The sequence below is a fragment of the Pseudochaenichthys georgianus genome, chromosome 22 (genome assembly GCF_902827115.2).
Source record: "Pseudochaenichthys georgianus chromosome 22, fPseGeo1.2, whole genome shotgun sequence".
NCBI classification, from domain to species: Eukaryota; Metazoa; Chordata; class Actinopteri; order Perciformes; family Channichthyidae; genus Pseudochaenichthys; species Pseudochaenichthys georgianus.
In genome coordinates, this window is record NC_047524.1 from 32,808,399 (window position 1) to 32,827,081 (window position 18,683).

An 18,683-nucleotide genomic window follows, 5' to 3' on the forward strand; every position below is an offset into this window, starting at 1 on the left:
ATTCTTTTCTAAATAACACACAATTATCCTTGTTTATAACTGGAATCGAATGCCCCCCCAGAACTACACATGCTGGCTATTGTGTTTCACAAAATGTTCTATGGGACGTCTCTACTGAACGTTTTCGTTTTTCCCACAATTAGAAGTTGCCAGTATTAAACACATTGGTGTTATCAAATGTAAAACATGTAATTAATAAATGGGTGAAAATCGCTTGTGTCCATAATGCGCAGCATTAATATATAGCATTAATATATACCCACATGACAGCTCATTGCTACTTTGTAATTCTACTCCACGACAATTCAGAGGTTAACCTGGTATTTTTACTCCACTGCATTTATTTGAGTTACTTTGCAGATTCTGATTAATTATGTGAAATATAAACAACCCTTAAATCAGACTTTAGTTACACCTGAGTAAAATTCAGGTAAGGTGATTGTCAAGTGCCAACAATCAGGAGAGATATTTGATAGTTGGTGCTTGAGAAGACTAAACATGTATCTGCAATTGACATGAATGGAAACGAGTAATAAAGTATATTCATTACTCGTTATTCTCTACTAATAGTTAATTAAAGACTGTATATTATGGCTATTTTGCACATCCCTTTCAAGATTTCAAGATTTTCAAAGGTTTATTGACATATCATACACAACTACGGTGTAGTTATGCAATGAATGAAACACTTGGGTCACAGGTTCCTCAACAGTGCATTACAAGACATCTATCAATATGTGTGTACCTCCACCATTAAACTGTCATATTCTGCACAGTTCTTATTCTATCTATATACATAAGAGTATAATCCATATGTATAATATCAGTTAAAATAAGTGCTTCAACATAGTTAACATTGCAGGAAAGCAATATATTAGACGTTAAGTACTTTGTCAGGCTTAATATGTATCTGTAGATAGATACCCCCAACGCTTTTTTCTTATTTAAAAGAAGACCTTAATCTAAAGTATTCTTTAATGTTTAAATAAAGATTAATTCGTTGTTCTGTTTTGCACCTCCTCCTATTAATATGTTTGTACATCCTGCACTAAACTGTTTTATTGTAGAGATCACTTACAGTATCTTCTGGATTTTTTATATTCTATATTTCTATCGCAGACCTTCTACTTTCCCCCTATGAAACTATGTACTCTTAATATTTTTTTCATCAAATATAACACATAAAAACAATAATTCAATAACGTTCTTTAACCACTAGGCGGTGCACACAAGGTACACACAGCCATAATAACGTTGTACTATTAGTGTAGGACACTTATCTACAGTATGTACAACATACATCATGATGTCCATTTCCACTGTTACGCCGACGATACCCAGGTCTACATTTCCAGCAAACCCAACACTGCCCTCCCCCCAACCTCTCTCACCAACTGCCTCCAGGACATCAGGAGCTAGATGAGCAGGAACCTCCTAAAACTCAATGGCAGCAACACCGAAGCCCTGCTGGTTGGCACCAAAACCACCCTCTCCAAACCCTCATCCTCCCCTGCCTCCAACCTCATCATTGATGGCCACTCCATCCCCTTCTCTGGCCAAGTTAAGAGCCTTGGTGTCATCCTGGACAGCTCCCTCTCATTTGCACCTCACATAAATAACATCACCCGGACTGCCTTCTTCCACATACGCAACATCTCCAGACTCCGCCCATCCCTTTCTCAATCGAACACTGAAGTCCTGGTCAATGCATTTGTCACGTCCCGCATCGACTACTGTAACGCCATCCTCTCAGGCATACCCACCAAACTCATAAATAAACTTCAAATCATACAGAACTCCGCAGCCCGGATCATCACCGGCACCAAGGCCTCCGAACACATCACCCCCATCCTCATCCAACTCCACTGGCTCCCTTTTCAATCCCGTATCAACTTCAAAAACCTACTGCTCACTTACAAAGCCCTACATAACCTGGCCCCCCCCCTATCTGGCTGACCTTCTTCAGGAGTACACCCCCTCTCGCTCCCTCCGCTCCTCCTCTGCTGGTCTGCTGACCGTCCCCACCCCACGCCTCGTCACCATGGGTGCTCGGGCTTTTAGCTGCACTGCTCCCAGACTCTGGAACTCCCTCCCCCGCACATCCGACAGTCAGACACAATCACCTTATTCAAATCCCAATTAAAAACCCACCTGTTCAAATCTGCCTACTCACTGTAGTGCTCCCCATTATATGTTTCATTTGTGTCCACTTGACTGTCTCCTCCATGATTTCCTGTTTGTGTTTTTATCTTGTTCTGTTGCCTATTAGCTTTTATTTTATTTATTTTTTATTTAGTTATTTTTATTTTATTTATTTTTTTATTTTTAAAGTACGGTGTCCTTGGGTGTCATGAAAGGCGCCTAAAAATAAAATGTATTATTATTATTATTAACATCTGAAGATGTGTAGTTTTATTCATGTTTTCACATAATTTTACAGCATATTGCTATATTATTTCAGACTCAGTATTTACATTCTTATATTCAAAGAAAATCCGTAATATCTTTAAAAACTACAGTCCTTTTCTATCAGCTGTGCACCGTTATGGTGTAAATATAACCTATCTATGAATTAGATCAAATGTAAAAGTCAGCCGAATTAGTGTTGATACTGCAAGGAGACGTATTGTGTGAAGAGAAATTGAAGATGTTGTTTAATTGTTGATATATTTATGATCCACTTCAAGTATTCAGTTTCGGCGCCATTTCTTCCAGTTTTTCCAAAGGTCTTCTCATCAGGGCTCTATAAATAAAGAACTACGGCAGATCTGTAATATGTAATGCAGCCGAACCGTGTATTACAATGCCGTTATGTGATGACTTTCAAAGAGAAAAGCAAGAGCACTCGGAATAAAGTATTATTTTCTTTTAAAAAAAAGTTTTTGGAATTTGATATGGCATGAATGTTACAAAGTCAATAAAGTCAGTATGTTAGACAGTGGGATGGATGGTTAAACCTTTTATATAATTGTTGCATGTTACATATAGTGTTGTGATTTTAATGTTGTGGGTTAGCGATGAACTCTTTTTATTTGCATGCTTTTTTAACCTCCTCAACGAACTGTCACAACAAAGACACAGACACTGCTGATTGACACACCGGCACCCAGTGAAAATCAGCGATCTCATTCGCCAGTTGCCAAATCCACTCCCCCATAAATACGCCGACTACCTGCTAGACGGCAGCTATTCTTCTCTTGACAGTTGCTGCCTCACCTAGCCGCAGATCGGACCGGATCGGATCCCTCCTCCTCACCTCGCAGCAAATCGGATCCCTCCTGCTCCTCCTCACCTCGCTGCAGATCGGACCGGACCGGATCCTTCCTGCTCCTCGCAAAGAACGGACCCCTGCAGTTCCTCTTCCTGTCAGCTGGACCAGACCCTCCTCTAACCATCGGATTCAACGCTCAAACAAACTCCAGATAAAGGGAAGTGGCTATTTCTCCTGCTTTTGGGCGTCTAGTTTTACATCACGAAAGTTACATTGTTGTCCCCTCCCCTGAGTCTCCTTTTGTTGTTTACCGAGGGCTCCGCGACCAGAGGCTGGTCGAGGCTTTTAAAGTAACTTTGTATAAATAAACCATTTTACACCTATTGTGCTGTCCTTCTCACTGTATTGGTGTGGCCAGGAATCCAAATCTTTTAATATAAATTTGATGTTAACAGGCCTAACTAGGCTGTTACATGAACACCATATGTTATTGGTGAGTAAATAACGGTGTGTTATTTAGAAAAGAATAACAAATTAGAAGGAAAAAAAGATTAAAAGAAATACAGATTTCAGTATTCTGAGGCTCTGAGCCATTTATTTTCCTCACAGACAACAACAAAAGTCAGACATTATACGATTTAAAATAAAAACAATAATAGTGGCTTGATATTGAGTAAGAACATGTTTTTATGAACCCCACAGCTTCCAGTCTTCCAAGACCCGAACGGACAAAAAGGCGTGCTGCAGGCACGAAACATACTACCAATAGAAATACATTGCTTTTAAAATCGTTCTGTGTGACACGAGCTACAAGGATTCCAAGGAACAAAAGGGCTGTGTACCGGGTAATAAATCTACAAATGGTAGTCCTCCCTGGAACTCTCTGGGTGCAAAGCCTAAGAGTAAATCATTTCCATGGGATTTGGGAGGACAGATAACAGGCAGAGCCCAACGCTCTGAAATCTATGATGCGACCGGCTGGCCTGCATTGTTATCACCCAGGAAGAGCGCCTCTTCAACCTCTAAACAGCCGTGGACAGCTGCTAAAGGGAGAATTACAAAAAATCCTCCTAAACCACCAAGTGTGCCAATCCAGAACAGATACGCTCCGCTAACCGAGAGCCGGAGATCTCTTTCTGATGTCCTGGATAACCCTTCCTCTTCACACAGCAGGGTAAGGACCAATAGCTACTCCAAAAGTAAAAGGCTAGAGGGAAAGCTAACGACTGGGCCTGAAACTCTGATTGTGGGTGACTCTGCTGTAAGAGATGTAAAAGGTCTGTGTCGTAAGAACAACACCAAAGTACTCTGTTTTCCCAAGGATACGGTCTCTGACTTGGCTGAGAAGATCCTGCACATTGGGGCTGAACATCCGACTGTGAAGAATGTGGTACTGCACATTGGAACAAATGATGTTGTGAAACAACAGTCAGAAGTGCTGAAAAAAGACTTTAAATGTCTGTTGGAAACTGCCAGCTCTCTAAATGCAGAGGTGTTCATCAGTGGCCCTCTACCGCCAGTCAGAAGAGGAGTGGAGAGATTCAGCAGACTGTTTGCACTGAACACCTGGCTTTCAACTGCCTGTACTGACCATTCTGTGCATTGTATTGACAATTTTAACTTTTTCTGGGACCGCAGACATCTTTTCAAGGCTAATGGAGTTTGCCTGAACAAGTCAGGAGTGCAATTGTTTATCTCTAACATATTCAACTGCCTGCGTCATCAATCTGTTCCCTCTGCCAAGGACAAGCGGCAAGAGGAATCAAAACAGGAGAAAGACACAACACATCGCGCAGAAAACCCTGAAGAAGTATCACTGCACCGCCTGAGGAATGTTCTGATTATGGGAAACCTATGAGACAAATGGAGGAGTCTCCACTGCCCGTCACCCCCCCCCCTGTCAACGCCTTTGAGGATACTCTTCATTCATCCCCCAGCTCTCTCTACTCTCCGCTCACCCTTTCACCCTCGCCCACCCACCTGGAGTTCGATGACCGCATGAAGGCGACAAGCAGGGTTGGCAGCATGTCCTTTACCCCCGCCCCTCAACGACGCCCACCAAAATCACCGAAGCAGAGATGCGCACCATCTCCCCCGGCTTCATCACCATGCCTACCACAATCATCCAAACCAAAACAATACAAGGAAGATGGAAGCAGGTTTCCAAACCCCCCTTTCTACAGTGTTGCCCTCACCCTGCCCTCCTATGATGAGAGGAGCAGGGTGGTGGGTCCTCCCTCCCCTTCAAAGCCAGATAGGGATGTGTGTGTACAAAACTCTGCAAACTGATATCTGCTGGGTCCAGGCTCAAGGGCGTATGGCACTCTCAACTCTTTCCAGGACATGCCGGGGCCCTGCCTGCCTGTAGCTTTGCCCATATCTGTGTTGATAGGTAATAGATTAAGAGCGGTGAATCATCTTAGATACAGGAAGCGCTCAAACGTTTGTGTGAGTTTATCTAATTTAGCAGTGATTCCATGTCAGCCACAGCTTGTTACAAAAAACCTGACTGATAGTTTGTTTAACAAACTTAAACTAGCTTTATTAAATGTCAGGTCTTTGGCAGGAAAAACATTTTTAATCAATGATTTTATCACTGAGCACAATCTTGATTTTATGTTTTAACAGAAACTTGGATTGAACAAAATAACAGTGCAGCTGTTCTTATCGAATCAACCCCTCACAACTTTAGTTTTATGAGTCAGGAAAGAATGCATAAGAGAGGGGGTGGAGTTGCTATTCTGTTCAATGATTCCCTTCAATGCAGGAAGACATCTTATGGGAACTTTGCTTCTTTTGAATATGTGGCCCTTCAGCTGAAATGCTCCTCTCGAGCTCTGTTCCTAAATATCTATAGGCCACCCAAATACTGTGCAAGCTTTTTTGATGATTTTACCGAACTTTGACCGTCTAGTCATTGTTGGTGATTTTAACATCCATGTTGACAACCCCCAGGACAGAGGGGCTAAAGAACTGTGTTGTGTTCTTGATAGCTATGGACTGACTCAGCATGTGACGGAGCCCACGCACAATAAGGGGCACACTCTGGACTTAATGATCTCAAAGGGTCTGAATATCTCTGAGGTTGTGGTGACTGATGTTGCGCTCTCTGACCATTCCTGTGTGTTCTTTGAGAGCTCTATTTCTGTTCACACAAATGTTCAAAAAGAGGTAACCACAAAGCGATATTTAACTGAAAATATTAGGGAAATGTTTACTCAGAAATGTTCTTCCACACTTGCCCCTGCTAACATCTCAGTAAATGAGCTAGTAGATCATTTTAATTCAAAAATTAAAAATGTTATAGATGCCATTGCTCCAACTAAGGTAAAGGAAGTGTATGGCAAGAACATATCTCCATGGAGAAAGGCCATGACCGTGAAAACAGAAAAAAGAGAATGTCGAAAAGCTGAATGCAGGTGGCGAAAAACAAATCTCCAGGTTCACTTTGAAATCTATAAAGAGAGACTTGGCCTTTATAATTTGGAATTGAAAAACGCACGACAATCGTTCTTCTCTGACATCATTACCAAAAACAAAAACAACGCAAGTGCCTTGTTTGCTACCGTCGACAGACTAACTAACCCCCCAGTGTCAGTAGCCTCTGAATTTCTATCCACCAGGGCGTGCAATGATTTTGCCTTTTTCACTGACAAAATTCAGAAAATCAGACAAGCAGTCAGTGCCTCTGCATCAGGAACAGCAAATGTGTTGTCTTTGTGTCTAACTAATATAAATTCAAACACCATGACACAATTCCATCAGATTAATGATAAAAACCTAGAGGACATTATACAACTTCTGAAGTCCTCCTCCTGCTGCCTTGATATTATTCCAACAGGATTTTTCAAAGATGTTTTGCCTTGCATGGCCTCAGATCTACTTCATATAGTAAACAAATCTCTTCACTCAGGTATTTTTCCACAGGCCCTGAAAACTGCAGTCATTAAACCGCTCTTAAAAAAGAATAATCTAGATGCTTCAGTAATGAACAATTAGAGGCCCATATCAAACCTCCCATTTCTAGGTAAAATCATTGAAAAAGTTGTTTTTCAACAGTTGAGTAATTTCTTGCATTTAAATAACTGTTTTGATATGTTCCAGTCAGGCTTTCGTCCAAACCACAGCACTGAGACTGCTCTTGTAAAGGTCTTTAATGACATCCACTTAAACACAGACAGTGGCAGAACTTCAGTGTTAGTATTATTAGATCTCAGTGGTGCGTTTGACACTGTTAACCACAACATATTACTAGACCGACTGGAAAACTGGGTGGGACTTTCGGAAACAGTTCTAAATTGGTTTGAATCCTACTTAAAGGACAGAAACAACTTTGTTTCTATAGGTAAATACACATCTGAGTTGACAAATATGACATGTGGGGTTCCTCAAGGCTCCATATTGGGGCCTCTTCTCTTTAACATCTACATGCTACCACTGGCTCAGATAATGAAGAACAACAAAATAAGTTACCATAGCTATGCAGATGACACACACATTTACGTAACAATTTCACCAGGAGACTATGCTCCAATTCAAACACTGAGTAAGTGCATTGAACAAATCAATGACTGGATGTGTCAGAACTTTCTCCAATTAAACAAAGATAAAACTGAGGTAATGGTTTTTGGAGCCAAGGCAGAACGTATAAAAGTTAGCGCTGAGCTTCAGTGTGCAATGTTCAAAACAACAGATAAAAAAATCTAGGTGTAGTCATGGACTCTGACCTGAGTTTCAACAGTCACATTAAAACAGTTACTAAATCAGCCTACTATCACCTAAAGAACATATCTAGGATTAAAAGACTAATGTCACAGCAGGATTTGGAAAAACTTGTCCATGCCTTTATCTTCAGTAGACTCGACTACTGCAATGGTGTCTTCACAGGTCTCACTAAAAAATCTATTAGAAAGCTGCAGCTGATTCAGAACGCCGCTGCTCGAGTCCTCACTAACACTAAGAAAGTGGATCACATCACTCCTGTTCTGAAGTCTTTACACTGGCTTCCTGTGTGTCAAAGAATAGATTTCAAAATACTGCTGCTGGTTTATAAAGCACTGAATGGTTTAGGCCCAAAATACATTTCTGACCTCCTGCTAAATTATGAACCATCCAGATCTCTCAGGTCCTCAGGGACTGGTCAGCTTTCTGTCCCCAGAGTCAGAACTAAACATGGTAAAGCAGCATTCAGTTATTATGCTCCAAATATCTGGAACAAACTCCCAGAAACCTGCAGGTCCGCTGCAACTCTGACTACTTTTAAATCCAGGCTGAAGACTTTTCTTTTTGTCGCTGCTTTTAATTGAACTATTCATATCTTAGACAGACTGCACTGTAACTTTTATCCATGTATTTTTTCTTTTAATGTTTATTTTATTAGCTTTTCTTTTTAATGACTGATTTTAAATGCCATTTTCCTAATGTCTTTCATTTTTTGTAAAGCACTTTGTGTTGAAAAGTGCTATATAAATAAACTGTTCTTGCCTTGCCTTAGGCAGACAATAGGCTCTGAATGCTGCTAGAATATCATTAACAGTCTGTTCATCTTCTTCACCTTCATCTTCACCATGTGCGATGTCTAGCGTGTTGTAAACTTCAAGAGCCTCCTCTCCTAGTGCATGCAGCAGTATGGCCACTTTAATCTTCCTGTCCTTACCATCTGCACCACTCGCGGTCATGTAGATTTGGAAGCGTTGTTCCCATCGTCGCCAGTTTTCTCCCAAGTTGCCAGTGAGTACCAGTGGAGTTGGTAATTCGAATCGATCCATCTCTCTTTTTTCTTTCTTCCAAAAAGAATGGTGACTCCCGCTCTCTGGGGACCGCACCTGTTAGCTAGGCTTTAGGCTAACAAAACTTTCACCTGTTTACCTCGAGGAAAATGACGAACTGGACCGACTTCTGACACCATGTAGTTGACCGCAGGTCATGGAGAGTAATAAGGTATCCGTAGACCTTTGTATGAGGCATCTTTATTTACGTAACAGGTCTTCAACCATGATATATACATGCGTCCTAGATGCGGGCTTGCATACACACCGTATCACTCCGCAGCCGCACCCCATCAGTAACGTCCTGATGATATGTGCGCAGCACTATATACTACACAAACTAGTTAAAACCTCAAACTACAGAAGAGTTCTTCAGAATTGATTGTGGCATCTAATCCGTGTGGTCAAACCGTGGCCGTGACATGTCTTGTGAATTCTCCTGGCCGAAGCTCCAAATAAACTGTCAGTGTTTGCAGTGGCGTTTTTATATGTACAAAAGTGGTGGGGCACAAAAAACTTAGATGTCTATAAGCTTCTGCAGTGAGGTTCATGGCTGGTGAGGCACTGGCACTGACTCTTCAGGTTTACAAATATTATATTTTGACCTAAATCAAAATATAATTTATTATTATTTTCAAAAGCTTTTTTTGTCTGATGCTTCAATTAATTTTAAACAGACAGTTCAACAGAAGGATACCCAAAAAATGTAATTTTATCATTTAAATATTGAATTGTTCTCTCTTAGTAAGATCCCATTTTCAATAAAATTGCGGTCTTACCTTGACTTGAAGATTAAGTCAATTTGCCTATCCTTCTGGACAAAAATCGCTATTACTTTTTTGTAAAAGTCCTCCTTATGTTCTTGTAGTTTCAAAAGTCTATCATAAATCTAATCTAATCAATAGATTTATAAAATGATAAAAGTAGGGTAGACATGTGGATATTATCCGGCTGAACACAACGTTCATTTATCTAACAGGTGTGTTTCCCACAGACCTTATTTTGAGCTATTTTCTAAAATCCTTTGGAGAAATCTCATTGCTTTTTTGTCGAGGGAAGCCATGCGCAGCTTACTTCCGGGTTTTAGGACGCCTCACTGCAGCTCTCTCGTCTCCTCTTCACACACCACACTTTTCGCGGCACACGTACTTATAGCCAATCAGCTCTGAATGATGTGAGATGACGTATGGTGGGGATGGCAGCACGATGCCCCTAGGGTCATTATTTGTTTGCCACACACATTAAATAGGAAGATATTCTGAGCATGCGCAGTGTAGTTTTTACAGTCACCATTGACTTAGACAGTGAGAGGGAGGGGCAGGATCGGGTTTTGTCCCACATGGCTCTAAACAGCTCAATAGGCACACTGTATACACTAATTAGAAGAACACAGACTAAAACAGCAATGTACAGACGAATCAGATGATTAAACATGATCTTAAAATATATTTAATATATTTCTTAATACATTTTTTGCATTTTTTTGTAATCATTATTTGTAATTTCTGCTGACACTAGGTAGGGTGAGGGGTAGGGTTAGGGTAATGTTGTGAATCGAGTGGCCTGTGTTCGTCGTCCATTACATACGCCTGCCCATACCATAACCCCAACACCACCATGGGCCACTCGATTCACAACATTACCCTACCCCTAACCCTACCCCTACCCCTCACACCAGATACTGCCTGGTTTTCGGACCCCCCCAGACCCCCCCAATAAAGCAAAAATGCACGTTTCAGAGTGGCCTTTTATTGTGGCCAGCCTAAGGCACACCTGTGCAATACTCATGCTGTCTAATCAGCATCTTGATATGCCACACCTGTGAGGTGGGATGGATTATCTCGGCAAAGGAGAAGTGCTCACTATCACAGATTCTTTCAGATTTTTGAACAATATTTGAGAGAAATGGTTATTTTGTGCATATAGAAAATGTTTTAGATCTTTGAGTTCATCTCATGAAAAATGGGAGCAAAAACAAAAGTGTTGCGTTTATATTTTTGCTCAGTGTAGTACAAATGTATCTGCTGAATTACAGTCGTCTCTTTCCCAATTTAAGTCAATGGGAACAAGTATTTTTGGCCCTTAATGTCACAGACTGACACAGAATTTGTAGTAACGTCTTGCATACTTTCTGGGGGCTTGGTCTGAAACCAGAGCCCAGTCTGCTCTGATTGGTTAACTGGCCGGCTCTGTTGTGATTGGCCAACAGTTTAGCGATGTCCTGACCCTTAGCATAGCAGTGTTACATACAGTAGTGATGTCACAATGTTACAGAAGTTGTAACGATCAACTATCTAAACTAGTTGTGTTAATTAAACGCACAAGGGGTTCTTGAATGAAATAAGATTATAAAGGTAAACAGAAATAATAAGCGGATAATCTGCTCCTTAAACAAAATAAACAGAGACAGATTTCATGCATGGTTCCATTATATTGACAGTTTTCCAGCTAAACAACACAAACAAAACTAAACAGTCCGCTCTGCGATACACACAAAGTGTCTTTACTGCCTAATCAAGGCTATTGTTCATTGACAAAAAAAACTGTTGCTCCTGCGCCCGTCGGCGGCAAAAACAGAAATGTTTGTAGGCCTTTTCAGGCTATATTCCACACAAAAAGGAAACACGAGGTCCTGCGTGGCACAAAGGAGCGATCTCACCCTGTGTCGGAGAGAATCTCTCTCTACTTCCCCATTGCATTTTTACATATATACTAGGGGTGTAACGGTTCACAAACATTTCGGTTCGGTACGTACCTCGGTTTTTAGGTCACGGTTCGGTTCGGTACGTTTTCGGTACAGCAGAAAAAATGATCACAAAACATAACATATATATTTTTTATTATTATTAAACTGTGAATAATGAATTCACTCAAATAAATACAAAATATAAGAAAATAAATAAACATTAAGGTGCAGCATTTCGATGAACTGAAATAATCTATATTTGAACTTTACTGTACTCGTACTCACAAAACATAAAATATTAGTTTTGGGTTTTTAATTATTAATAAACTATGAATATTCACTCAAATAAATATAAAATATAATAAAAGAAACATTAAGGTGCAGCTTTTCGATGAACTGAAATAATCTGTATTTGAACTGTACTGTACTAGTACCTAAGCAGCCAGTTTGACATTATGACTTGCTTGTCATTTCATGTTTTTTTAAAGAAAGATGAACTTGTCCACATTGCTTGCCGAAAGGGCAGATCTGCTGGCACTAACAATGTCTCCTGCCGTGGAGAACACCCTCTCGCTAGGGACAGAGGTAGCAGATACAGCCAGGTAGCGCTTTGCTAACATGACAACATAAGGATATTTGCCGTTTGTAATAGCTTTGGCTCGGTCTGAACTTTTTGGTGGAGGCTTAAATGCTAGTGGGAGTTGGGTTTGCACTTCAGTATTTTGGTACCGGTGATATTCACGTTCGGGTGATGCCTTTTCAAATGAGTGTGCAAGTTTGATGTATTGCCAGCCGCGTAACTAATTTTAGTTGAACAATGCCGACAAACAGCTTTGGTTCGGTCCACCTGTCTTTGTCCGTCATCCTTGTTCGTAACTGCGAAACCAAAATGTTCCCAAACCGGAGACTTCAATGATGCTGGAGCTCAATCTGCGTATCTGCGTTCGCCATTTCGACAGTTCCTCAAATTACTGACTACATTTGAACGCATCCCTCTGACCAGCTCGTCCAATGAAATGACTTGCTCGCTCTATGACGCGTTGAACACTCCAAGGGAGCAAATTACTCTGAATGCTACGACGCAGCACCTGAGATTACTTCCAAGAAGTTGTTCACGTTCTCAATTTTTTACGTTTAACGTTATATTCGTTCGGTACACTTCGGTACACATGTGTACCGAACCGAAGGGCCCGTACCGAATAATTTCGGTACGGGTACGTGTACCGTTACACCCCTAATATATACACATGCTGAGAAACCGTAACTATCCCGCTGAATACCCGCATTCACCACACACAGGCTTCCTCCTCCCGTGAGAACCCCCCCTGGCATCCTGTTGACGTGCCCACTAAAAAGCCTCTGGGCGCGCCGCGACAGGTGAATATGCAAATGAGGCTTGCAGAACCACACCCTCAAACCTTACATACCAGTGGACATTTTAACGACTGTAGTTGCGAGGATAATACACATGCATCATAGATTCTCATTTCATTTGAATCTAAACTACATGCCTTAACCCTTTCCCCTGCCCCTACAGTTTATAAGAAACACTGAGATCAATCTGCGACTGTCACAGATCCCCCCCCCCCCCCACCAGAGGTATGAGGGGCTGCACCCCGAAGTAGGGCTTTAGGTTGACCACATTGATAGTGTCCATGTTCTTGTTTTGGCCGTTCCACTTTATCTGGTAATTGATAGGGCCTAATTTTCTCACCACTGTAGCTGGACCCGACCATTTAGGCGCAAGCTTTGCTGAGAAGTTCTCTGATGCTTTAGAGAGTGGGTGAGTGCGGACCCAGACCAGGTCTCCCAGCAGGAGTTGTGCACCTCTCCTGTGGGTATTATAGTACTTGGCTTGTCTGGCTTGGCATACTCCAACTCTCTTTTTTACTTGTTCCACCATCTTTTGTTGTCTTTCCAGTAGTGTATATGTAGGTTGATGAGGTGGAGGTGGAGGGCTGATCAACCTCTCCAGTGGGCCTTTCAGGGATCTTCCGAGTGCCAGGCTGCAGGCAAAACGAAATTCCCTGATCCACTGATCCCAGTTCTTATGTTGTGTCCCTACATAAGAAGCAATCATCGTTTTGATAGTCCGGTTGGACCGTTCCGTGAGATTGGCTTGAGGATGATAGCTGGTGGTGAACTTTTGTGTGACTCCCCAGGATTTGCATAGGTTGGCCATTTCATGGCCAGTGAACTGCGCTCCCCGATCAGAAACCAACTCACGTGGGACACCGAAACGGGTGAAGATTTCATCTTTCAAGACGGCGACAATTTTGTGAGTTTTGCTGTCTTTTAGGGGAAACATCTCAACCCACTTTGTGAAATAATCCACAACCACGAGGAGAAAGCAATTGCCTTTTTTACTGCGGGGAAAAGGTCCCATAAGATCAATCCCCAGCTTTTCCCAGGGCTCCTCCACCGGGGTAGGCTGCATGAACCCCGCTGGTTTTTGATTATCCGCTTTGTAGGCCTGGCAGGTGTCGCAACACTTTACATGGGCCCACACATCCTTCCTAACAGACTGCCACCAAGCCACCTCAAGGATCTTAAGAAGAGTCTTAAGTCTGCCCAGATGTCCACTCAGGGGATGGTTGTGGAAGTACTCCAGACAAGATGTTACTAGACTCTTGGGAACCACTAGCTGATATTTGTCTCCCCCTACTCTCACAGGCGACCGCCGATACAGAATACCCTGTAACACAATGTACCCTATCCTATCTGGCTTACAAATGGCAGCAGACTGTTTTGCCATGTCACTGATTTCAGGGTCCCTTTCCTGGGCCTCTCGTATATCTGATAGGGTGGTTGGTAAGTCAGAAGCACAGTGAGAGGTGTTTTAGGCAACATACGCAGTTGTGGATGGATGTGCAATCGCTCTGGACAGAGCATCAGGCACTATGTTGTGCACGCCTTTTCTGTATTGGACCCTAAATTGAAATTGCTGGAGTCGTAAGATCCACCTAGTAAGCCGGGAAGAGGTCTTCGGACAGTTGAAGGCCCAAGTCAGAGCAGCATGGTCTGTGTATACTGTGAATTATTTTCCCTCAAGAAAATGTTGCCACTTTTCAACAGCCCATACAACAGCTAGACATTCCTTTTCTGATGTGGAGTAGTTACACTCGGCTCCTCTCAATCCCCGTGAAGCATAAGCTATCACCTGCTCCCTTTCCTTAGTAGCTTGGACTAAGACTGCACCCAAACCGGCGTCACTAGCGTCTGTGTGCACCTCAAAAGGAATTGAGTGGTCAGGTTGTGTTAGGATGGGAGCGCTGACCATAGCCTGTTTCAAGTGTTCAAGGCTTTGCTGGCATTCTTCGCTCCATATCCACTCCACCGCTTTCTTTGTCAGGCGATGCAAGGGAGCATCCCATATCTGCAAAGTGGGAAATGAATTTGTGGTACCATCCCACAAGTCCCAGAAATCGTTGCAGTGACTTGATATTTGTGGGAGTAGGATATTCTTTCACTGCCAGTGTTTTCTCTGGATCCACCTGAACCCCTTTCTCAGACACTATATGGCCAAGGAACTTTAACTCTTGCTGGAAGAAATGGCATTTCTTCAGATTGAGTGTTAAATTAGCCTCATGCAGTCTCTTCATCACAGCGTTTAAATCATTGAAGTGCTGTTCTTGTGAGGGTGAAAAGATGATGACATCATCAATATACACAAAGCAGAATTTCCCCCTCAGCTCTCCCAGGACCTTTTCCGTCAATCGCTGGAAAGATGCACCGGCGTTCTTCAGCCCAAATGGCATGCACTTGAACTGGTAGAGGCCTATCGGTGTGATTACTGCTGTCTTGGCCTTGCTTTCCTCTGACATTGCCACTTGCCAGTAGCCTGATTTTAGGTCAAGGGTACTGAAGAAGGCGGCTCCATGCAATGACTCCAACAACTCATGAATAAGTGGCATAGGATAGGCATCTTGCCGAGTCTTAGCATTTAGAGGTCGAAAGTCAACACAAAATCTTGGGGACATGTCAGGTTTTGGCACCAAGACCACTGGGGACGCCCAGGCTGACTGTGACGGTTCAATAATGCCATCCCTAAGCATCTGCTCTACCTGGTCTATTATGATCTGACGCTTGTGGGGTGATACCCTGTATGCTTTGCAGCGCACTGGAACCTCGTCTGTAGTAAATATCTTGTGCTCTTCTACCTTAGTTTTCCCTAAACTGCCTGAACACACCTTTGGCCAAGCCTTCAAGATTTCTCTAACCTCTGATGGATGAGCTGAAAAATCTGGGGCAGTCTCTTCTTGAATAGGAAATGACTTGGATAGCGGAAGTGCTATTATGAGACTAACACTGGGGTGAGCTGCCGGGATCTCAGCAGGTTGAGAAAGGAATGAATAGAACACATAATTCCTTGGCCCCTTTACTCCATATGTTCGGTCTCCCAGGTTGATAATGGTTGAGGTCTTGGTAAGGAAGTCCAAGCCTAGAATGATGGGGAATGCCAGGTTGTTGTCATCGATGATGTATGTTTCTAGCGACCACATCATGTCATGCCAGCCGTAGAGTAGCTGTACCTTTCCTAAGGCTCCATGGCATGTCTTCCCATCAGCCAAAGCAAAGCTTTGGTTCTCACTGGGCTTCAGTTGCTCTCCTTTACGGACTACATCCAGCCATTGGCTGTGTCGCATGAGGGAGTATGTACATGCAGTGTCAAAAACAGCTTTACACTACATTCCTCTCACCTCTACGGGGACATGTAGGAGACTTACTGGATTTCTCTTCCCTCTCTGCACTATGGTCACTACATCAGCAGGTTTCTTAGCGCTCCATTTTTCCTGGGGCCTTTTGTTCAATTTCTCTTTTGCTTTTTGTTGATCCACTTTCCCCCAATATTCGTTTGCAGCTGTGCAATCTTTTTCCACTAATGTGCCTATTGACACCAGTTGGTCCACGGTTCTGACAGTGCCCCGAAGACAACCAGCTATTCTGGGATTACAGTTGTTGAGTATTTTCCTCACCAACTCCGCCTCGGTGATATCGGGTTTCCATCGTAGACAAAGGGCTCGGTAATCATAGGCAAAATCCCTCAAACACTGTTCGGGTACCTGCACCATATCCCTCAACTTCTCCTCCACTTCCATGAGGTAATCAGGAGGTAGGAAAGCTGCATGAAAAGCTTCTTTGAATTCTGGCCAGTTGTGTACTGTGCTTTTTGCTACACACCACCAACTATGCGCTGGCCCCTTAAGAACCCCAGATAAAGCCCCTATTAGCTCTGCATCTGTTAATGGCCTAACTTCAAAGAATGTTTCACAGCGATCCACAAAGTTCAAAACCTCTCCAACCTCCCTGGAACCACCGAACGAGGGGAACTCCATATGAATGACAGGCTTTGCATACACCACCGGCGTACTGCTTGGATGGCAGTAGTAGTACAAATGCCATATCAATCTCATTAGTATGCAGAAAAAGTGACAGGTCGCCCCGCCCCCTTTTGACCGGAAGTCCCGCCTTATTTGACCGGAAGTCCCACCTTTTTATTTTGAAAACCGGAAGTCCCGCCTCGTTCGACCGGAAGTCCCGCCTCGTTCGACCGGATGTCCCGCCCCCGCTTCCGGCGGATGTCCCGCCCCCGCTTCCGGTTTACAAAATAAAATAAAAAATAAATTTAAATTTAAAAAATGAGAAAGATAAAATGCCGTTGTTTTCAATCAATTAATATGTCTAGGATATATATATTCCGCCTCCTAACCACTTCCTGTGTGGTTAATCCTGTATACAGTATCGAATGTAACTTACAAATACTTGCAAATAACATGAAATTAATCAAAAGTAAAGCATCTTAAAAAAAAACATATATTTAAACCTCTCTGTTTTTGCAAACAGGACATGACAGGACATGAGGGGAGAAAACATATGGTGAAGGAGGGGGAACACACACACACACACACACACACACACACACACACACACACACACACACACACTTTCCCCGCCCCTCTCGAAACATTTATAGTGTATCATGTGCTTTCACTGTATGCTCTGTTTTTTGACATTGCTTTTGGTATTTGTTCAACACATTCGCAGCAGTCGGTTAGCGGGAGATGATCTATAAGATTATTATGATCCGGTAATGGCTCTTCAACACCATCCTCTAGTTTAAATTTCTTCACTTTGTTTCTTTTTCTTTTCACCTTCCTTCTTTTTGTCTTTTTAGTTTTCCGTCCTATGGTCCCTTTTCTTTTCATTCGCATTCTGCGTTTGCTTTTAATTTTTCTTCTCCTTTTCATGTTGTTTTTTCTTTTTCTTCGTTTTTCTTTACTTTTTCTATTCTTTTCTGCTAATTGTCATTTGCGATCTTGGCGAGTGGTATGAGATATACTGTTTCTATAAAGGTTATCTATAATACCATCTTTTAAAGAAAGATATTCTTCATATGTCATGTTATCATGGTCCTCTTTTGTCCTAAAGACCTTACATGGATATGATATAGACGAGAGCTCTTCTTCGGGAACATCCTCTCCCCTACTTTGTAACATCCAGTCATTAAGCCCATATCCATTATCCTGGTGATAATAAGGGCAGGCTACATCAGACTTGGTTTTTCTCAGATCCATGGCTAGTTTTGAACGGTCGTCCTTAGTTTTATATGATTTGCTGAGTGGGTGGGACATATTGCGTTGAGTGGGAAGGCTTCATCTGTAGAAAGTACTCTGTTTGAGGAGATTTCGTAATAATGGCAGTTTGTCATTTTGAGGGTATTTCAGTGAAACAAGGCTGTTTTGAACATTTGACAGATTTATGCTTAAATTCTCTGGTAAAGTTACTGAAAGATACACTTTGTGTATAAAAGATGAAAAGTAGATAATGAAGTACTTTGTGTCAGTAGATTTCGTTAAGAATCTTTGACAGATTTATGCTTAATTCTCTCAAGAAGGTTACCGAAAGATACACTTTTGTATTTAAAAGCTGAAAAAGTAGATAATGAAGTACTCTGTTTCAATAGATTTGGTTAAGAATCTGACTCTTAACGGCAGTTTGTGATTTTGAGGGTATTTCA